General features: G+C 42.1%; 1 protein-coding gene across 1 annotated transcript in view; it reads right to left on the bottom strand.

Annotated features, from left to right (window-relative positions):
- IMMP2L (inner mitochondrial membrane peptidase subunit 2) overlaps positions 1–17159 on the bottom strand; it is a 1176402-nt gene that overhangs the window by 436014 nt on the left and 723229 nt on the right. The window lies entirely within an intron of this gene.

Genomic DNA, 17159 nt, shown 5'->3' with positions numbered 1-17159 from the left:
GTATACATCATGAGCAAGGGATTTTTTTGGGACCTTTAATCAGAACTATATTCATGATCTTCCTCTCTATAGAGGCAACCCTATGGGTTTTATTTTTAATATATCATCACATTTATTGTGGAGCCACAAAACCACTTTCATTGTATACAATTAAATTGCTGAGGTTTGTGCATTGCTGCCATAATGCAAAGTGAAAAAGATGTAATTACTTTGAAATTAAATTTGAGGCTGACATACAGAAGGAGCAGAAGTATTAGGTACATAAATGCAAAAACAAGGTGCTTGCCAGATGCACATTTTTCATTTTGAAGGAAGTCTTCTTAGATCTGCACAGCTATGCAAAAAATACCGTAAGTGATACTTCCATGGAATTTCATTGAATAGTCACATATTGAGCTTAGGTTTATTCACAATAAATCACTTAAACCATACAAATAGTATTAGATTTTTTTTTGCACATATTGTCAGCTGAGCAGCTGCATCTTGCTGCAAATCTTGAAATCTAGACATCTGTGAATACATTCATTCATGAAACACCTGCGTGTCTATTTTCACTGAAATGCTGAGCTTATAGATGCTGCGCTTTGGTATACATTTAGAAAATGTGTCTGCATATAGGCTATATGCCAAAGTAACTAAGTGCTGGTTAAAAAGGATAATGAGAACCATATTTACACTGTTTACAGTAAGGACCTTTTGGGGGTATAAGGGCCTATACCAACTCACCATTATGATAGGAATCTAACATTATAGTAGGCATAGTAAGATTTAAAACAGAGATCTTTTCTTTCCTTACACCTTGTCAGATCAGATACATTGTACTAGCATGGTGAAGGGAACCTTATTGATTTATATGATTCTACTACAGCACAGTCTGCAAATTTGATAGCAATTTGAGTTACAAAATGTAGCAGGGGTAATATACACTCTTAAAGGGAACCTGTCACCGGGATTTTGTGTATAGAGCTGAGGCCATGGGTTGCTAGATGGCCGCTAGCACATCCGCAGTACCCAGTCCCCATAGCTCTGTGTGCTTTTATTGTGTAAAAAACCCGATTTGATACATATGCAAATTAACATAAAAGAGTCATATCTTACTTGTGTGACCAGAGAAGAGTCATATTTTCAAGATCTGACTTATTTCAGGTTAATTTGCATATGTATCAAATCGTTTTTTTTAACACAATAAAAGCACACAGAGCTATGGGGACTTGGTATTGCGGATGTGCTAGCGGCCATCTAGCAACCCATGTCCTCAGCTCTATGCCCCAAATCCCGGTGACAGGTTCCCTTTAACACAAATTTCTTAACTCATTGCGTTATCTTGAAACAAAAGCCATTGAAAAGCAATTGCTTAACACATTTAGTTGCATTTAGTTTAGATAACTTGTCTCATAAAGCATGTGTGTTAGGCCTGCTACATCCGTATGTGCAAGGCGAGTTCTAGACTTTCTGCTGCCTGAGAGAAAAATTGAAATTAAGCCTCCACTGTGCCAAATTCCCAATTCAACCCCTCCATACAGGCCTACTGGTAAAGACATATTTGGATGGACATTACATCCTGCGCTACAAAACATAAAGCTTAATACAGCACTACATACCTCTTACATCCAGCGATGTTTCTTCTCATATAGATGTTCCCTCTTCTCATTTTCTCCATTTAAAGATCAGACTGCCTTAATAATTTCTTTCTGCTCTGTCTTGTCTCTGCAGAGTTTGGAACCCATACATCCTAAATTCCTTGCTTTTTGATCATCCACCCCCTCCTGGAGCCCATAGAAACATAGAATGTGTCGGCAAATAAGAACCATTTGGCTCATCTAGTCTTCCCAATATACTAAATACTATGGATAGCCCCTGGGCCTATCTTATATGAAGGCTGGCCTTATGCCTATCCCATGCATGCCTAAACTCCTTCACTGTATTTGCAGCTACCACTTCTGCAGGAAGGCTATTCCATGCATCCACTACTCTCTCAGTAAAGTAATACTTCCTGATATTACTTTTAAACCTTTGCCCCTCTAATTTTAAACTATGTCCTCTTGTAGCAGTTTTTCTTCTTTTAAATATTCTCTCCTCTTTTACCTTGTTGATTCCTTTTATGTATTTAAAAGTTTCTATCATATCCCCTCTGTCTCGTCTTTCTGCCAAGCTATACATGTTAAGGTCCTTTAATCTTTCCTGGTAAGTTTTATCCTGCAATCCATGTACTAGTTTAGTAGCTCTTCTCTGAACTCTCTCCAAAGTATCAATATCCTTCTGGAGATATGGTCACCAGTACTGAGCACAATACTCCAAATGAGGTCTCACTAGTGCTCTGTAGAGCGGCATGAGCACCTCCCTCTTTCTACTGGTAATTCCTCTCCCTATACACCCAAGCATTCTGCTAGCATTTCCTGCTGCTCTATGACATTGTCTGCCTACCTTTAAGTCTTCTGAAATAATAGATAAATTAAATTGGACTGGCACTCTGTATATGTGGTGATATGGAGTAAATACAATGAATAATATAATAAAAGGTGATCACAATTTAATTCATAAACGTAATATAATACAATAAAATGCACATTACAATAAAAGCATATATAAACGCTAAAAATTAGTAGATAGCAGCACTGGCATGTAATGATTCCTTTGTTAGTTCATGATATAAAGTTAGTATCTTATAGTAAGCAAACTTGACTGGATAGAGTGGTTGTCCTTTCAATCACAATATATAAAGTACAAAAGATCGCATGCAGGTGTAAGGTCCAATAATTGTGTAGCTTGTACAAAGAATTCGGCACAAATATATTAACTCCTAAATAGCGATGAGTGGCACTATGCTGCCACTGAGGAAGGGGAAGAGGTCCCCGAAACGCGTCTGGCGTAACCAGCTGATATACTCCCATTAGAATCAAGGCCTTCTTCATATACTCAGATGAAAAAAGAATCTGAGAACAATTCATTGTAATAACTGGAGCGCTCCAGTGAAAAACTCTATTCAGATCTCGCCGAGCACAGCTCTTGCTACTCTGATTGCCGCACACCAGGTCTCGCGATACCTTGTTGAAGTCCCGGACCGGAGGTACGTCACGGACCACGTGGGACGCAGCACACTCTGCGATACAGACGGCCAAGCCAGCAACACGCTATAGACCGCACTGTTCCGGCGTCTACCACAGCACGCCATAGACTACACTGCTCCGGCGTCTATTACAACACGCCATAGACCGTACTGTTCCGGCGCCTACTTTCAAATGCGGGATCATTTGCATCATATACGTGAGTGACTGTGTTCTCTACTTCAGCCGGCTCAAGGTAAGATCTGACACAACTCTCTTGCCTTGGAGTATTTTATCTCAATTACTGCCACTCAGCGCTATTTAGGAGTTAATATATTTGTGCCGAATTCTTTGCACAAGCTACACAATTATTGGACCTTACACCTGCATGCGATCTTTTGTACTTTATATATTGTGATTGAAAGGACAACCACTCTATCCAGTCAAGTTTGCTTACTATAAGATACTAACTTTATATCATGAACTAACAAAGGAATCATTACATGCCAGTGCTGCTATCTACTAATTTTTAGCGTTTATATATGCTTTTATTGTATTGTGCATTTTATTGTATTATATTACGTTTATGAATTAAATTGTGATCACCTTTCATTATATTATTCATTGTATTTACTCCATATCACCACACATACAGAGTGCCAGTCCAATTTAATTTATCTATTTTTCAATCTTTACCTGTAAGGGTGATACAGTTTTTCTGGCCTAGAGCACCTGGTCCGTTTTGCATAAGAGTGAGCTATTCCTTTAACACTTTCCTTTAAGTCTTCTGAAATAATTACCCCTAAATCCCTTTCCTCAGATACTGAGGTTAGGACTGTGTCACTGATTTTATATTCTGCTCTTGGGTTTTTATGTCCCAGGTGCATTATCTTGCACTTATCAACATTAAATTTTAGTTGCCAGATTTTTGACCATTCTCTAGTTTTCCTAAGTCCTTTTCCATTTGGTGTATCCCTCCAGGAACATCAACCCTGTTACAAATCTTTGTGTCATCAGCAAAAATACACACCTTACCATTGAGGCCTCCTGCAATTTCGCTGATAAAGATATTAAACAATATGGGTCCCAGAACAGATCCCTGAGGTACCCCACTAATCGTCATCCTGCTGCTACCCTCAAAACTGTGCCTGCTGTGTTACCCAATGCTCCTAACTACTATACTGCCGAAATAATAGTGCCATTCAGATTGTCCCTCCATGGTAATAGTGCTCCCAGACTGCCCTCAATAGTAATAGTGCACTCTTCAGTACCCCTAATAGCAACCCTATTAGTAGTAGTGTCCTCCATATTGTGCCCAATAATAATGCCCTCACAGTACCACCAATATTAATAATGACCCCATAGAGTCCCCTGCAGAAATACCCCCCCACCATAGTGCCTCAAGCAGTAATAAGGTAACTCTAACAGGCACCTCTTTAGAGCCCACAGTTGTAATAAAGTCCACTGTAGTTATAATGCCCTCTATAGTGGCCCCAGTATTTATAATATCCCTTGTAGTAGCCCCAATATTTATATAGCCCCACTGCAGTGTCCCTTGTCGTTATAATGCCTCCTGTAGTGCCAATTCATATAATGTACCCCCCTGTAGTGCCCATATGTATAATTAACCCTGAAGTGCTAGGATGTATAATGATCTCACTTCCTTCCTGTAGTATAATACCCCCTGTAGTGGTAGTATATATAAAGCTCTTCCCCCTTCCTGTAGTGAGCCCAGTATTATAATGCCCCCTCTCGATTGATAGAAAATGCAATATCAGTCCCGTATTGATAGCATATATAATGGCCCCCTGTGATGTATATTGGCCAACTCTGTATTGGTAGTATATATATTAGCCCCTTCTGTAGTATATATAATGGCCCCCCTCCGAAGTATATATAATGGCCCTCTCTGTATTGATAGTATACTCTATATAATGCCCCCCTCTGTATCATATATTATGGACCCTCTGTATTGGTAGTATATACTGTATAATGGGGCTCTCTGTATTGATAGAATATATAGTTGCCCATAAAAAAAATTCTACTGTCTATCAGATTGCATGTAAAGTACTACACTAATGAATTCCATACTGTATTACATCATTACTGGTAAACTGTTAGAGAGACTTAACAGAGCGCGCAATGATAAGTTATTTTAGAGCAAGGGACAGATACTGTTCTCGCACATGAACCCTTAATTGTTTGTGTCTGCCTCATTGAAATAATTTAATTTCAAAATATGGCAAGTAATTAGAGTGGCTTTATAATGCGTTGTCACTCAGCTTTGCAAAGACTCTGAATGGCTTCCTTATGCATCCTCCCTCCTTGGTTTTTCTCTAGTGACGTCGGCCAGGAACACTATATTTGTAGCAGTTACGTCCCTTGCTAATGTGGGGAACTAGAGTGTGTGGAATTAGGGTGGGGGAGTTCTAATGTTAAGCTGAAAGTTTGATTAATACTAGAGATAAGCGAATCAAAGTTAACAAAGTGGAATTAGATCTAAATTTCAGGAAAAATTTGATTCGTACTGAAGCTGAATTTCCTTGCGATTCGTGGTGACAAATCAAATTTTTTCCTAAAATGGCTGTATCACAGTGGGGAGTGGGAAAAACTCCCCACCATATAGCGTAGGAAAATGGGGAAGCAACTAGGCCTGAACACCAGGAAATAGGAGCAGGTCACCTCCTAGAGCCGGGCCAACACTTGTCCTGACTCCTAACTGTATGAGTAGACCCAGACTGTAGGTGGGCTCATACACAGGAACATGGGACCCTGAGTAACCCAAAGGATCCCTGAAATAAGGTTATGAGCAGGAGACAACCTATTCATCCCAGACACGGATGAACAGGAGTCTCCACTGGCACAGCTGCAAGGAAAGGGATAGCCAGTGAACAGCCACTGAAACGGCAGGTAAGAGTCAGAAACATGCCGCGGCTACAACAACCACCAGACCCCATGCAGACAGGAAGCATGGCATCCCCAGACAGAGCTGCTCACCGACTTGTGATTCTCTCTCCGGGGAACCCTGACACCCCCTTCCGGAGGTTATGCGACTCACATTGGAAAATGTCTAGCAAAAATGCTGGAAGACAGACACCACATGCCAGATATGTAAGGACAACTAGACATACAACAGACCTCGCACATACCCCACACCAAACATAGAAACAAGGGAAGGTAAAGACATAGGGAACATAAGGGAGACATCAAGGTGACATTGATGTCTAGCTAGGAGGCCCTCCCACTGGACAGATGGTATATCCAGGATAGGAGCAGCACTCCAGCTTACAAAAAGGCTGGATGGCAACAGACCTCAAGCTCACAACACAACATATAAAGAGCCAAGAGGCCACACCCAAGACACACCTAAATCCACACCAGCTAGATAATTAACCCCTCCGGCACCAGACAGGGAAGGACCCATGGGAAAGGAGGAGCCACCTACATGTTATAACAACAAAACGTTGCGGCAGGCAACAGCATGTACGGCAACCATGTCAAGGGGCACACAACATTTGCCGTGACAGGCTGCTGCATGTGTGAGGACATAGAACAAGGAACTATGGGATCACTGATAATGCCATGCATGCAGCCAATAAGCAGCCAGCCCCGTGATGTCACAGCCCTATAAATATCCTCAGCCATCTTGGATTCTGCCATTTTCTTGCCATGTACTTAGTGCAGGGAGAGACGTCAACAGGTGCTAGGGACAGTGCTAGAAAAAACTTAAAGAGCAGGGAAAGATTATTCAAGGTGTAGGGAAAGGAGAGGGAGGACAGCATTTATGTTGAACAAGATTCAGTAGGGGAGGTTACAGACTGGGTAATAGGAACAATCCTATTACATCTTGCTGCACTGACTGGGAACGCAAATTGCCTTCAAACAGCTCTTTAAATCCAGCAAACCGTTGTTATTATTGGGGTGCAAGTGCTGTTTGATACAGCCATATATAGGGTTTATTACAAGGAAAATTTTCTATGTCTTATTTGCCCTTGTGCGGTGCAGTTATATGTTCTAAAGCATTTTTGGGCTTGTATTAGTAGGAAAAAAAAGCTTATTAGCTATTGTGTGGTGAAGTGCTAAATTTACAGCCCTTTTTGTCGTGTATTAAAATATATTTGCCGTTTAGTGGTGCAGTTATATGTTCTAACGCCTTTTGTGGCGTCTATTGGTGGAAAAAGAAAAATATATATTTGTGGCTCAGCGGTGTAGTTATATGTTCTAAAGCCTTTTGAGGTGTGTATTAGTGGAAAAAGAAAAAAATATATTTGCTGTTCAGCGGTGCAGTTATATGTTCTAAAGCTTTTTGTGGCTTTTATTAGTGGAAAAAGAAAATATATATTTGCCGTTCAGTGGTGCAGTTATATGTTCTAAAGCCTTTTGTGGCGTGTATTAGTGGAAAAAGAAAAAATATATTTGCCATTCAGCGGTGCAGTTATATCTTCTAAAGCCCTTTTTGTGTGTAATAGTGGGAGGAGGGCTTATTAGCCGTCGTGTGGTGAAGTAAGAAAATTACAGACTTTTTTGGGGTGTTTTAATTTTCTTTTTATTTATTTATTTAATCTAACAGTATGACAGACAGAGAAGTGCCAGTGGCAGAGGCCTAAATGTTTCTGGCGCAGGTACAGGTCGCAGCCGAATAAAGCAGCATGGCAGCAGGGGTTGCAGCGAGAGGTCTGAGCTCCCGGTGTCATCTAGTGGTCGTGTCTTGACCAGCAACCCAACGGTTCTTGTATGGTTGACTCTGTCATCCACTTGGTCCTAAGTGACATTAGACACCCCCAGCCAAGAGTCGGTGGGTTCGTCAGACACAACCCTTAGTTGGCATGGCCCGGAAGCAGGCCCTGTTCCCTCACCTGTCCTCAACCTGCCTCTGTTCTCTTCTGTTCCCTCAGCCAGAGAAGTATTGTATGCTGTGGGCTCAGATCCATTATACAGTAAGAAAAAGATACTAAAAGACAGTCAGCAGCTACTGGCAAGCCAAGATGGGGAGGAGACATCCGCCGCTTCGTCCACTAAGCGGGCAAGAAGTGTTGAGGAGAGTAGCATGGGAGCTGGTGTTACGACTGTTCAGGCTCCTGATCCAGAGCAGGTTGAGGAGGACATCAGTGACGTGCAGACAGTACTCGATGATGATGATGTAGCTAATCACACTTGGGAGCCGTGTGATGAAGGGGCTTCATCATCATCGAGAGAAGAAAGTGGCAGCTTGCCCATAAGGCAGCCGCGGAGCCAGCAAGTCACTAGCGGTTGGACGGGAGTCATCAGGGTGGCACCAGTGGGAGGTCAGAGACAAACATGCCCAGGGTAGACCACCCGCTTCGCAAGAGCCTACCTGCAGCGGATGTAGTGGTGCGTAGTGTTGGGGGTAAAATTACCTACTCGGCGGTGTGGCAGTTATTTGTTAAGCTGCCAAAGAAGATGAACATGGCCATATGTACCCTGAGCAAAAATATAAATGCAACACTTTCAGGTTTTGCTCCCATTTTACATGAGCTGAACATAAAGATCTGAAACATTTTCTACATACACAAAAGACACATTACTCTCAAATACTGTCCACAAATCTGTTTAAATCTGTGTTAGTGAGCACTTCTCCTTTGCCGAGATAATCCATCCCACCTCACAGGTGTGGCATATCAAGGTGCTGATTAGACAGCATGAATATTGCACAGGTGTGCCTTAGACTGCCCACAATAAAAGACCACTCTGAAATGTGCAGTTTGATCACACAGCACAATGCCACATATGTTGCAACATTTTAGGAAGCATGTAATTGGCGTGCTGACTGCAGGAATGTCTACCAGAGCTGTTGCCTGTGCAATGAAAGTTCATTTCTCTACCATAAACTGTCTCTAAAGGCGTTTCTGAGAATTTGGTAGCACATCCAACCGGACATCAGTGCAATATTCATGCTGTCTAATCAGCACCTTGATATACCACACCTGTGAGGTGGTATGGATTATCTCGGCAAAGGAAGCGTGGCCAGGGTGTCAATGTTGGCACCACGGCCCTGCGTCAACATATGCAGCATCACCATAAGGAGGCTTGGGAGAACCGTGGCTCCGATGTGGTGTTCCAGCCTGCCGCAGCAACCGCTGCTTCACCCAGTGAAAAGCAGCTGATATTAGGCAGTCAAGCCTCCACCACCTCTGGCGAAAGGAGCTGTCTCTCCTTCCCATCATCTGCTGGTCCTGATGCTCCAGCTCCTCGCCCTCATCAGTTATTCCGTCAGCAATCGATCACCGAAGCGATTGCCAAGAGACAACAGTATGCATGCACTCATCCAATGGCGCAGAAGCTGAACGTGCTCCTGTCCAAGTTGCTGGTGCTGCAGTCCCTCTCTTTCCAAGTGGTGGACTCTGCATCTTTCAGAGAACTGCACCATTTCAGAGCCAAGGTTGAGAGTCCCAAGCCATGATTTAGTTGCCAAAAAGGCAGTACCAGCACAGCACACACATGTAGAACAGAAGGTGGGCCAGTCCTTGAGCCTGTCAGTGTCTGCCAAAGTGCACGGCAGACCCGACGTGTGGAGCTGTAACTACGGTCAGGGACAATACACGTCCTTTACGGCCCACTGGGCGAATGTGGTTCCTGCACAGCCACACCAGCAACTTGGCCAGGTGACGCCGCTTTCGCCTCCACGTTGCCACACCGTTAGTCCAGCAACAATGTCCACCTCTGCCTCTTCAGCCTCCACTGTGTCTTCAGCCTCCACTGTAGGGACAATGCACAGTGCCCCTCCAGCATACCACATGTCCAGGGCACGGTGGTGTCACTCTGTTCTGCACCTCGTTTGGCTGGACGAACAGAGTCACACAGGGGAGGAACTGCTCCATGTCCTTCATCAAGAAATGGAATTAGAGGAGGAGGACATTGGAGCACAAGCAATGTGTAGCGAAATGGGTGGTTTTTCTACACAGGTGACAGGAGAGGAGGAGCAGTATCAGGCAGAGGAGCTAAAGGGCGATGAGGAAGATGAGGTGAGGACCCAGACACACTGACAGTATTCAGTGGAGATGAAGGCAGGCAGTCCCTCTGAGTCACTTGCGCAAAAGGCCCGATGCATGCTCTCTTGCTTGCGTAGTGACAGCCGAATTATCAGAACAAAGGTAGAGGGATGACTTCTGGCTCTCCACCTTGATGGACCTTCGCTACTGGTCCAAAATAGGGGCCTTTTTTACACCCGCTGAGAGGGAGAACAAACTCTGAAACATCCTATGTAGTCAGTTGGCCGCTGCCTATGTAAACCATCGCCCATCCTCCTGCAGGTCTGACTGAGGGGGGCCCTCTACTTTCACGTTCCACTGCCATAGCTGCTGGAGGGGGGTGGAAGAGCAGGAGCAGTAAGAACACCATCAGCAGCAAGTTAAGTCTAGAGTCGATGATGAGCAGTTTTATTCATCCCCCTACTGGATAAACTACTCACCAGCAGCAGCAAGTAGACATGGAGCAAAACCTGAACGAGCAGGTGATGGCATACTTGGACAGCACCCTGCCACCCCAAATTGAAGATCCGCTGGACTACTGGGCAGCCAAACTGTGTTTGTGTCTACAAATGGCAGAGCTGTCTTGCCCAGCCAGTAGTGTGGCCTTTGATTGGGTGTTTAGTGGGGCGGGTGCCAAAATGTGGACAGACTGACCTTTGTCAAGATGAATAAAGTGTGGATCAGCCAGAATTTCCACCCACCAATGCCTGAGGCATCAGACTAGATCATCCATGGTGCCACACCAACACTTTGACAAAAGAGACCGTTTTTTTATGGCTACCTGCCTCAGCTACTATTCTGATGCTGCCACCCACCTAATGCCAAGTGCTCCTTTTTTCACCCACCATCTTCAGCGAGTACTGGTATTTCCACCCACCTCCACACTGTCACCTTGCCACTCTGTGGTCTCCTGATGCTGCTGTCACCTCCACACTATGTCACCTTGCCACTATGTGGTCGCCTCATGCTGCTGCCACCTCCACACTATGTCACCTTGCCACTCTGTGGCCTCCTGATGCTGCTGCCACTTCCACTATCTGTCACCACGTAACTCTGTGGTCTTCTCATGCTGCTGCCACCTCTATACCATGTCACCTTGCCACTCTGTGGCCTCCTGATGCTGCTGCCACTTTCACTATCTGTCACCAGGTCACTCTGTGCTCTCCTCATGCTGCTGCCGCCACCTCCACACTATGTCACCTTGCCACTCTGTGGCCTCCTGATGCTGCTGCCAGCTCCACACTGTCATTGTTTTGTTCTGTGGCCTCCTGATGCTGCCGCCCCTTCCAGACTCTGACATTGGGCCACTCTGTGGTCTCCTCATGCTGCTTCCACCTCACCACTATGTTATAGGGCCACTCTGTGGACTTCTAATGCTGTTCCCACCCTCCTGACTTCATGACTTGGCCACTATTTTGGCTTCCAGCCTGGCTGATATCATCATTTATTTGAAGAAATTAGACGCACAATGGATCCTGTCTGTGTAACAGCTGTAAAGCTTGTATGGTCCTATCAGAATTGGCTTCTGATTTGGTAGCCAAAAGCAGGGGTGGGTACAATACACAGAAGACATGCAAATATTCCATTCATGTGTTATCTGTTTTGGATCCACTCCTGTTTTTTTGGGCATTAGCAATACTGATGGATTACTGACCAAATGCTGATCGAGTAAAGGCAGATGCTCAACAGACAGGATCAGTTTTTTGTGGGTTATTGTTCTTAAGGATCAAAGTAAGGGCAAACTAATCAGTGACATCGGCACAAACTTACTGCTGACACCCTCTCCACTCTGTCGAGGGGCTCTACTTGTATAATCGTTTAATAGAACAGGTTCTGTTGACAACTATGTGGAATCAGCTGACAACGGTGTAAAAGGAGTGCGCTTCTTCTTGGCGCTATATTCAAATTTTCAAAGCTGACCCATAACACATGTTGAGACACAACAATATAATTTATTTACAAATGGTCACATGGACCAATAATTGTCTCTTAGTTTACATGTGTTAATTCCATACTGGTGTAAATAATAACATTTATTTCCTCTATTAAAATATTCTATTGTCTACTAACGTTTAAAATTCTCAGCTGTGTCTGTGAGCTTATTATTCAAATTGCTGGTATTGCACTGTTGTGTCACATAGGGCTAACTAAGAGGCGCACATTACATCCTGCCTCACGGGCTCCCCTACTTTGAACGGTTGCTGCCGTAATATACTAGTATTGTTATCTCACAGTGCACTAGTATTTGGGGATGCGTTCCCTCCCTGTTCTATGCTATCTCCATCGTCACACTTCTCACAGGCACACACTGTCTAAAATTCACACTAACACACTCTGCCCCCCCGGCTTTTAAAACCTCCCTCTGATGTTGGCTACTATGTATCTATTTTGTTGTTGTGTTAACATTCTAGCCTATCAGGGGTGGTTTTATATAATGTTGAGTGTATAGTCACTACCCTTTCTCTTGCTTGTCCAATGGATGGTACTGCTCTTGTAACGCATGTGCCAAAACATAGATATCTTCTTGGCGCTAACATTAACCTGTAAAGCTGAGTTCATACTTTAGTTATTTAGTTAGTTTTGGCCCTGTGACTGCAGAATTAAGAGAAGTGTGCAGTGATTCTAAGAGTGACGCCTGTCATCTACATGTCCTACTGACTCACAGTATAATTTCATTACCACAACAGACTCCCTATGCGTGTTACTACAAGGCACAGTGTTCTACACCACTATACAGGCTCTTTGCAGCCAGGAAATAGCCGCTTTTAAAGTGATTCGCCACAAATAAATTAGGATCGAACCAAATTTTTTCAATTTTTTTTTCGAACCGGACAAATCTAATTTTTATTTTATTTGCTCATCTCTAATTAATACATGATATTCATCAATACAGCTATTCTTGATATTTTGGTGCCATATCTCTGAAATATGTATTTTGAGTAATGCTCACAATTGTCAACTAAGTCAAAGTACATCGCAATATGTTGCATTTTAATTCAGAGTTTGTGATCAACACAAGGCACATTCAGCCTGCAATCTCTGCATACAGTGTATGTTTATAGATAATTGTAACACTGCTTTTTGATTTTATTTTATTGTAATTCTCATGTAAAATGCTACATCGAGAGGAGCTTTCTTTGAAGTTGTTGACATAGAACTATTGGCACCACTGTAGGAAACTTATTACAATACACTATTTTGTCACAAGCACTTGCTCTCTGAAAAGCTTTTCATGTTACAAGAGATAAGGTTAGCCGAGGATTCCATTTAAACTCAATTCAAGAACAAATCCAAAAAAATAAGTACATGACACTTGGAAAGACCGAATGCATGTAGTGTAAAATCATTTCATTTGACAAAAAAATAGAAACATCACCACAGAGGCTTCAAAGATGAAACTAAATCCAATGGAGAGGATTTCAGTTATTAAAGGGTATTTAAAAACAACTAAAAATAAAAACTATAAATTCTTCCGTATTTTTAATTAGCAAAACATGCTGGTTTTATCCAAGGGTAATCATTGTGGGATGTCCATTGTTCTGTTAAACAGAAAAAGTACTAGAATGTAAAGGGTTTGGTCCAAGTTTTTAAGTTATCCCCATCCACAGGATAGTGGATAATAACTGATTGCTAGGAGTTGGGACTCCGATCCAGAGAACAGAGTCTCATTCCCCCATTCTGATGGAGTGGAAGGTCATGTATGTGCGCTGCCATTTTATTAATTCTCTATGGGAGCATTGGAGATAGCTGAGTACAGCGCCCGGCTATCTCTGGCGCTCCCATAGAGAATGAGTGGAGCAGCAGGGCACATTCACGACCTGTCGCTCCATTATAATGGGGGAATGGGACTCCTGTTCTCATGATCGTGGAGGTCCCAGTGATCAGACCCCCAACAATCAGCTAGTTACCCCCTATCCCCAATCAACTTTGCAGGAGGGGAGATTAACAAAACACTGCTCCTAGTCAAGCTGAGTGGGCATGAACCTTGTGCTCAGCCTGACCTTTGGAGGCAAATACCATGGCTGTAACATCAGGTAGCTGACTGTGTAACAACCAGGGAGAGATTTAGTGCTGTTTCCACAATCAGTTACTGAGCAGCAGCCACGGTCAGATCGGTGAGGTTGTGGTGTTGAGCCCTCATTGATCACTAAAATAATCAACATATGTGTTCTCCTGAGCATTGTTCCTCTCATTTCTTTTCAGTTGTGTTTAGCTCTCTGGGCAAACTTACACACTTCATTCTTGGAGGAGGGCTGAGTCAAAATAAAGAGGGACTGGTTGGGGTTAGGGATGAGCGAACTTGTTTTTTCAAGTTCGGCACACAAGGTTCGGATTATCTAAGAATTCTGTTATGGATTATGCTACCACAGACCATGGTAGTGGAATTCATGACGGAATTATTAGATAACCCAAACCTTGTACGCTGAACTTGAAAACACAAGTTCGCTTCTCCCTAGTCGAGGTTGACATGCTGACATGTCAATGTGATGCTATAAAAATTTTAATCATACCCATTAAGAGCTTATACAGTGCAGAATAATCAGCCTATTCAGATTAGGAAAAAACTATTGATATTCAAGGTTAAGCATAGAACATATGACTTAATATATTAATGTATGGTTTCAACAGATAATCTCCCTCTAAGCTCCCATTAGTTGTTGTTACTGCTCTCTATTATATCACCTTATAGACGTCAATCTATTTTATAAAGTAACATAAGTGTAGTGTTAGAAGAGCTAGAATAGAAGCAAAGTACTAGCAAACAGTAAATGTTGGAAAGTGCAACAATAGAGAAAGAATGAATGTCTTACGTGGTGTTCAATGCATTTGTCAAGATATACATGCTAGTAAAAATGAAGTAGATTGCCTAGGATTTATTGGATTATAAGCAACATAAGTTATAATGTTTTCCAATGCCGCTGCATCAATAAGCAGCTGAAGTAGAGATGAGTAATTGTACATTTACAGAAGCATCATGTAAAAAGGTCTTTCATAGAATGCTCTTTGTGTTTTGCTCAAGTAGATGAGAAAAGCTTTGCAAAATGAATTATGGAACTTCTATGCCATTATGATTTTATAGATGGCAGTGTTTTAAAATTAGCAGATTTCCAGACACATTTCATGATATAAACAGACTTCATTTCAATGTATTGTACTTATCAACAATATACAGGGAGCAAACAAAGACAAAATCAATAGATGCAGTCACTTTCGCTAAGAAGTGACTGCCTTATTTATTGCATTCTTTATTATCAGATTTATCATTTCAGCTCTGTTTTGCCTTTTATGTTGTAGTGTGCAGTATTTTCTGTTTCTCCATAAACTTACTTCGATATGCTGTGTTAATTATTCATAGAGAGAATGACATTCTGCTCTAGACAATTTTACAGACTTTCAGCATGCAATATATAATGTTGCATTTTTAATAGTCGTCTTTTAAATTGAGTACAAAGAAAACAAGCTTAGCCCATAAACCGCCAAGTTGGACAAAGAGCCAATATTCTCTTTTCATTATAGTTTTACCTACTCCTAACAGTTCTGTATGTCTCTATTTATGGGTACCATGATACTGGCTGAAATGAGTAGGGACCATATACTTAAAGGGGTATTTCCATCTTAGTCACTCATGGCTGAGATCAAAGTATCTTTCTTATGCAATGGCCAGGGTGGCAGGAATTAAAGAATCAGCTTCTCTGGCTGTGTAACACTGTTTCTAGAACACCCATAAATGTGAATGGGAGTGGTAATAAATGGGCAAGAAATGATGCAGTAAAGTCATGAAAGGCTGAGATCGAAATGAGATTACAAAAAAGGGTTCTGTTTGATTTTCCCAAACAAGCATCCGAATTTCAGGAAAAATTTGATTCACCACAAAGTCGAATTTCCTGGCACTTTGTGGTAGCAAATTAATATGTCCCGAAATGGCAGTAAAAAAAAAAAACATACTTACCTCATCTATTTTAGCACAAAAAAGGCTACTGCGCCCATCTTGATTGAAAAAAAATAGGCCAATTCTCACGTGTACTGACGTATGACGTCATCAAGCTGGGCACACGTGGTCGTCACATCAGCATGCACCACAATTGATGCGTTTTCTGAAACAGCCTCTCCACGATCAGATGGATGAATTGAGTGTATATATATTTTTTAACCCCTGATAGGCGGAATGTGACTCTCTCAGATGCCCCGATCAATCTTGAACGTGGCATCTGAGGGATTGAACGATGAGGGCAGCATGATCACCATTCCCCGTCATTGTGCCAGCTACATACAATGGAATTCGATTTGTTACAAAGTTATTTGGGACAAAACAAATTTATTGATGGATTTTGGCTAAGTAGACTTCGCTCATCTCTAGTTAGGTAAAATTGCAGTTCACTTATGAATTAACTGACATTCTGGAAAAAATAGCAGTGTCGGTCTGAGTTGGAATTTCTTTTAGATCAAAACAGACAACTTGAATTGTAGCTAGGAGCATGGCTTAAAGGAGTTTTCCAGTAATAATTATATTTTATTATATTGCACACTTCCTGCCTCCTGAAGAATAAGATTCATACAGTAATTATCTACTCAAAGCCACTCCACTGTCTCCATTATTTGGGCCCCAACAATATTATTATTATTAGTATATCTGGCTAGCCATGGGAATAGTCACATGTGACTACTCCAACCAGTGGCTTCAGTAGTGCTGTGCTGCTTGTGGCCACATCTTTGCTAAAGCGAATCATTGGCTGGACTGGTGCATACCAGGTATAAACAGTGGAGCTATATGAATCTTTTTCAGGAGGCAGAGGGCTTTACATAAAATATAATTATTAATGGAAAAACCCTCTAAGATGCACTATTTTGATACAAAATTATATCTCGAAGAAAGCAAACCAATATGAGCCCTGTGATCAATCTGGTGCAGGTCTAGACAATCAACATTATCAGGATAGCTATATATATCCCAATATTTCAGTTCTTCATGATAACCTACAGAAAGTTCTGAAAATGCCCCTGAAACTTTTTTGCTACGTAATTAAAAACACAACAATACTAATACCTGCACTGGCTGGTTCTTTAAATTAAAGGGGTTTTCCAGGATTTTAATACTGATTACCTATGATCTCAGGATAAATCATCA

Source organism: Bufo gargarizans, chromosome 2 (assembly GCF_014858855.1).
Source record: "Bufo gargarizans isolate SCDJY-AF-19 chromosome 2, ASM1485885v1, whole genome shotgun sequence".
NCBI classification, from domain to species: Eukaryota; Metazoa; Chordata; class Amphibia; order Anura; family Bufonidae; genus Bufo; species Bufo gargarizans.
Note: the sequence above shows the minus strand (reverse complement) of the source record. Positions and strands in the feature narration are given on the sequence as shown.